Source organism: Prionailurus viverrinus, chromosome E2 (assembly GCF_022837055.1).
Source record: "Prionailurus viverrinus isolate Anna chromosome E2, UM_Priviv_1.0, whole genome shotgun sequence".
Classification (NCBI taxonomy): Eukaryota; Metazoa; Chordata; class Mammalia; order Carnivora; family Felidae; genus Prionailurus; species Prionailurus viverrinus.
In genome coordinates this window covers 39,742,892-39,749,096 of record NC_062575.1, presented here as the reverse complement: position 1 = coordinate 39,749,096, position 6,205 = coordinate 39,742,892, and positions in this window count along the sequence as shown.

Genomic DNA, 6,205 nt, shown 5'->3' with positions numbered 1-6,205 from the left:
AATGGTCTATTTCAGTGTATCTCCCTACCCTCCTGGCCCTAACCTCTCAGCTCTGTCCTGCTGTTGGGGTGAGAGAGCACCCCCGCGCCCCTGCGGTTCACGCGTCTGCTTTCCCTGATCACTGGCTTCCTGGAGGCACCACCAGAGGGTTTTCCCAGAGCCAGGGAGAAGGAAACCCAGAGGGCAGACACATCACAGCAGCAGAGCTGGTCCATGCTGCCCAAAGCACGCCCTCAGTAGAGAAGTAGCTTTAGGCCCTTCCTGAGCTTTGCTCTTACCAGTACGATGCCCTGGACAGCGTCCCTTTGCCCTTCCTGGGTCTGTCAGTATCCTCATCTGTGACCAAGGAGTCATTTCCACATCCTCAGGCTACTGCTGCTCAGCTATGGAGCCCTTGTTTGCCAAGGTCTGTGGCTGGGAAGGGAGGAATGTCTAGGGCCTTCCTCTTCTTTCTATAGTTTCTTTCTGGGGAACTCAACCCAAAGAGGCAGTTGCCAGGTGCTGTCTCCATTTTTGTCCCCCGTAGGACCAGGAACTTTTCCTTAGCAACTTCACCTTCCTTTACACACTGCTTTGGGTTGCTGAATGTGAGACCCTGCAGACCCCACTGCTGTCCTCAGCATCTGAAGGGAGGGGGCAGACTTGCACTGTGCTATACAGATTCAGGACCTTGATGGGATTCTAGGAAAGCAGATTCTTTTGGGGACTGATACCAAGCAGAGTTCTGATGGCAAGAGAACTGATGGCCCACTGTGCGGTGGCCTGCCTGGAGGGGCAATCTCCTGGCCTGATACCAGGTGCAAGCAGAGATGGATGGCCAGTATCACGGATATATGGGGGAGAATTTCTGCAGCTAGAGGGAGTCACACCTATGTTATCAGTAAGATTTGCGAGTCTTCTGAACCGTACCACCACATGGGGTAAGGTGTATCTTGCCTATTGTGTGAGTTGGTGTTATTATTAACAAGAATAATAGCTATACTCTTTCCTACACTTTCCATGTATCGGGCACTGGGTATATACTTTCCACACATTAGCTCTCAACCTGACAGTCAAGCCATCCTCCTCAAACAGAAATCAGATCACTCTTTCTCTGCTCAAAACCCTACAGTGGCTCCTTTTTCATTCAGGATAAACACCAGCGGCATTGTAATGGCTGGCAAGGTCAAACCGGCTGCCTTCCCTTTCTGCCCCGCCCTGATGTCCTCATCTTATGTTTTCTGTCCTTTCCCTGATGATGCTCCCTAGCCACACTGGCTTCCTTCCTACAGCACAACATACTTCTACAGTGCAACAGTGCTTCTACCCCGGGGCCTTTGCACTAGCTATATCATTTGACTGGGGCTCCTTCCCCGGACACCTGGCTCACACACTCTGTCATGTTCTGGTTTTTGTTAAGAAGCTGCCTTCTCAATGAGGCTCCCTGGGACCACCATATTTCGAGTGCAATCTGCACACCCCTTTCCCCAGCAGTCTGCTTACCTGCTCTCCTTTTTTTCTCCTTTCCTTAGTACTAACCGCCTTCCAGCATATGGTACAGCGTCCTTATTTACTGTATTTCTTGTTTGTGGCCTGTAGCCTCTACTTGGATGGGGGCTCTTTGACTGCTTTGTTCACTGATGCATCTGTGGCATCTAGACAGGGTCTGGAATAGAATAGAAACTCAGTAAAAAACTTTGGAGTGAATGAATGAGCTCATTTAACCCCTGTAACAACCCTATGAGGTAGGCACTGTGATTTAGCCATATTTTAGAGATACTGTAGCTAAAACTCAGAGAGCTTAAGGAACTAGCTTCAGGTCACACAGCTAGTAAGTGGCAGAGTAAAGCTTCAGCTCAGATCTATCTTAGTCTGGGGTCCTAATTCTTAATCAAAACACTGAAATTTCCCCTATTCCAGGTGAGACTCTTGTCTCTCAGTACCTGGAGTTGGTATGGAGAGCGGGGACCCTCTGCCCTTGATTAATGGCAGCCTGAACTTGTCTCACAGCTTCTTCCCTGCTTGTTACAAGGTGCACAGCAGTTCCATGTCCGGAGAGACTGTTTGCTCTCCCATCCCCGCTGGCGGACTGCGAGGGCAGCAGCTGTGCCCTTCTTTTCTGGGTCTCTAACTCCCAGTGGGGCCAGCCCTTGCTTAGGCTCAGTAAATGTTGCAACTAAGAGTGCTGTTGGTTGTGGCAGGAAGGTTGTTGTTTGCATCTTTCCCCCCTTCTGCAGGGGAGTCGGCTCCTTCTCGCCACATCTGCAGTGACCTGTGGGATGTGGTCTCAGTCGGAGGCTCTAAAGAAGGCATCTGTGACGGGGCACGTGTGTTGCTCCTCTTGCTCCCTTCTCAAAAGGAAACTTCTCTCTGGGGACACAGTCACTCACCCCACTCACCCCTGCCAACTGCCAGTCCCTTGGGCTCCCACAAAGATGCCCTGTTTGGAGGAAATGTTGGTCATGTGAAATGAGTCTGGTTTCCCACTGATGGACTCTTGAGAGACTTTTCAGAAGAACTGTTGTGTCTCTGAAACTGTTGTTGTCTACTCATCAACAGCTCATCAGTAGGTAGTGACAGGCACCCTTTAGACTACAAGGTTTTTCTTTCCCTTTCTCCCTCCACAGGCTCCAAAATGCCTGCAGAATCATTGTGTAGAGGGGCCTGGAGGTGAACCCTCCTGTAACGTGACCAGTAGGCCCTCAGTGTACCTGACCCACCAATGGGGCTGTGCATGGGCGCTTGCCCGAGTCTACCTCGCTCTGTCCTGCCCGTTGTCATTTTGTGCTGCTGTGACCCAGCTGCCAGTTGGGGTATGCTGTGCTTGTCAATACCATTTTGTGGATGGATTCACTAGACTCTCAAAGGCACTTCAAAAAGTGTTATTTAAAAAGACTGCCCAGCCTTTCGTGAAAGTACCCTTAAATTACAGCCCTTAAGTGAATGTGTTTCCTGCAACTCACTTTCAAAATTTACTTCTTTTAATGCTCAGGTCCTCTTGGAGTTTTGGTTTCGATATTCTTGTCTCGGTTGACCTTTCCTGTCCTCCCTGTGCCTCATACAGCAACATTGATTTTGGGTAATGTATTTTGATTTTAAGATGCAACCCATCCATAAACTTTTCTATCAATAATCCCGGCACACTCTGTGTACCCGACAGCTTAAAGGAAAATACCATATTTATGGGGGCTTTTATTTTTGGCCAGTTTAGTCACTCACTGGCCTCACTGTCAGGGGATAAGGGCCTGAAGTCCAGCCCCAGGAATGCTGCCATCCAAGGGCAAACGTCAGGTCAGCTGCTCCAAATGGTGGAGGATGGCCCTCTCTGCCTGGATGATGGGGAGGAACTGATGACTGAGTGCCCCTAAGACACGGGGAAGGCAAGCGGAAAAGCTCACAGTCTGGGTTTCTGTTGTCGTCTTCTATCCCCACATGGAGACAAGAGAGCAGCCTCTGCTCATACCGGGCCTTGGGGCCATCAGCGAGGTGGGTCCCCCCTTGCCCTGTCCCTGCCCGTGCACGCTCTGAGAAGCAGGCATGGCTTGCAGTCCCAGGTCTGGGCTGTCATTGCTGTGTCGGTGTCACTGCTCAGGGTCCCCTGTGCCTGGGGCTGTTTGTTTGCTTGTCAGAAACAGGATTGATTGGGCTTGTGGATTGCCTGGAGAGATGGAATGAGAGGAGAAACTCCAGGCAGAGCCTGCCTGCTTCACCTCAGACATTTATCCAGCCAGCATGTCCTGAGAGCTCAGTATTCATTTATCCAGCGCATACCTGTGGGTATGGACTTTACAGTTTGCAGGGTGCTGGGGACCCCGCGGCATCCTGCCTGCACGGAACCTGCATTTCAGCCCAGAAGGGGGCAGAGGCACACCTGCGAAGAAAAAACAAAACTGATCATCTCAGTGGTGTGTAACACGTAACCTGCAGCCCACTCGCGCACACACGGACATACCTAGTGGGAGTCTTGGTGGACACAGGAAGTGGACAGACAGGCAGAGACCTGGGAGAGGCAGAGTGCTTCAGGCAGAATGACATGGCAATGGTGAAGGCCAAGGGCAGGGCAAGGTGGGGAGTTGGAGAATAGAAGGTGGCAGAGCCTCATAAGTGAAGGGTGCACAGTTGGGACAGGGAGGCAGGTGAGGGCACATGTGGCCTTCCAGGCACAGGAAGGATTTCTGTGCCTAGAACAATGGGGCTCAGAGATTAACAGGACATGGCTCTGGTCATGGGGCTTAGAGCCTAACGGGGAAGCAAATAGTGGGAGCTGGGTCCCCTCTGGCAAGACTTCATGGATGTGTGGCCTTTTTGCTCAGGAATGTGCGCAGAGAGGAGTTTGACTGGCTTCAGTGGGGGTGTGGGTAGGGTGTGTCAGCATCCCAGATGAGTAGCAGCCTCTGCAGGGGTGTGGAGGCGGGAGATCTGGGGAGTTGGTGCGGCAATGAGAAGAGTCCTGTGTGACGAGACCATTGACTAGCATTGAAGGTAGCAAGGAGGAGGTCTGACTGAGGGCACCGTGAGGTAGTGGTGGGAGCAGGGAAGCTGGCAATCTGGGGAAAGGATAGGATGGGGCGTCGGGGGTGGGGGTGGGGGCAGGAGCTAGGCTTTGTCACAGACCTCTCATTATTTGGATCTAGCTCCAAGCAGGGGCCTTGTGATGAGACCTCACCTCCCTCTCCTTTGTCATCTCCCCACTTTCTTTGCGCTTGAGAGCTGGCTCTGACAAACAGCACACTTGGCATGAGGAAGGTGTGAAAGTTTTAGGGTGAGCCCCACAGTGTTTGAGTCCCGGGGGAAAAATGCCTTGTCTCACCCTCCCTGGCCTGTCTGAGGTGCCTTGGACACTGGGGTTTGGTTGGAAAAGCCCCCAAACCTCAGTTTCCCCAACTGCAAAATGTGATTTTAATTCCCACCCTACCTCCTTTCTCTTCTGCACCGCCCATGAACATGCCCAAAGGTGCTAGGCCAGGCTTGGCAGGAACAGCAGCTGGGCAGGCTCTGGGGGCTTCAGACGCCGTCTCTGATGAGCAAGATCCTGCCTCCTGGCCTAGGTTATTGATGGCTCAATGAAAAATTAAGTCAAAAGCAGATTAGAACAAAGCAGAGCAAGGTGGGGTCCGGGGTTATGGAATCAGATGGGCTTCGGTTCAGATCCTGGTCTTGCCTTGGCCTCTTGGAACCTCACTTTTCTTATCTGTAAAGAGGGTATCCCAGCCATGCTGACAGCAGGAGGGGAAACAGGAGCATTGATTTTTGAGATAAAGTGTTTGCAGCAGCTGGCTTAGCACCTGAGGTGTAGAACCACCACCAGCAGAGATCCACACACTAAAGTGCACGTCTTGCTGGCTTTTGTGTTGTGAGGAATGTAGGGCGGGGGACTTCAGGGAAATGCCTGGCCATCCTTGAGCCCTGGTGCTTGGGCAGGGTGGTACAGACGGGGCGGGGGGAGGTGACCAGTGGAGCTGAGTGTCCACTAATGGATCTTATTACAGCCTGTCTCTGTGTTATTTATTTAATCATTTGCCAAAGTAAATCTTACAGACCCATGAAGAGTTTATTTTTTTTAATTTTTAATATTCCCAATGCACTTGGGGTTTTATTTCCCACTAGATCTATTAGTTTAATTTAGTAGAGGACAGGCTGTATACTTAACCAAAAATTGCTTTGACATTATGGAGAATTAAGAGGCCGGGGCCAGACGGATCTGAGCAGATCGATCTGTTTGAGATAAAACCCTGTTAGTTCCCTATGTGCTTTCTTCACCTTAATGGTGAGGATGTTGATTAGAAAACACAGAGCTGGCTAATAATGGCCAGGGGTCGGACAGAGGGTCAGGGCTCCGGCTCCGATTCTTTCTCCAGACCCACGGTAAGGTCTCCCCTGTGGCGAGATGTTGTTTGATGGTTCCAGCGGAGATGTTTTTGGGGGCCAGAGGTGCCTATGGCAGCCCCCCTGTGTCTGTGACTGACCAGCCTTCTGAGGAGTTGGCCTCATGGTCAGGGAATGAAGGCCCTGGGGTGGTGCTGTTGGGGCAGCGATGGAGTGGTTGAAGCCTGGTGTGTCGTAGTTGAGTCTCACTGCCACGCTGAGCTGAGTCTTACCTCCCCATCAGAGGGCACCACGATCCTTACCTCCCAAGGCTCTTGTGGGGTTCAAAAGAGCTGATGCCCACCAAGTTGCTTTGTGAGTTGTCATGGGGATCACTCATGCTGATGATTGTGGTCCTGTG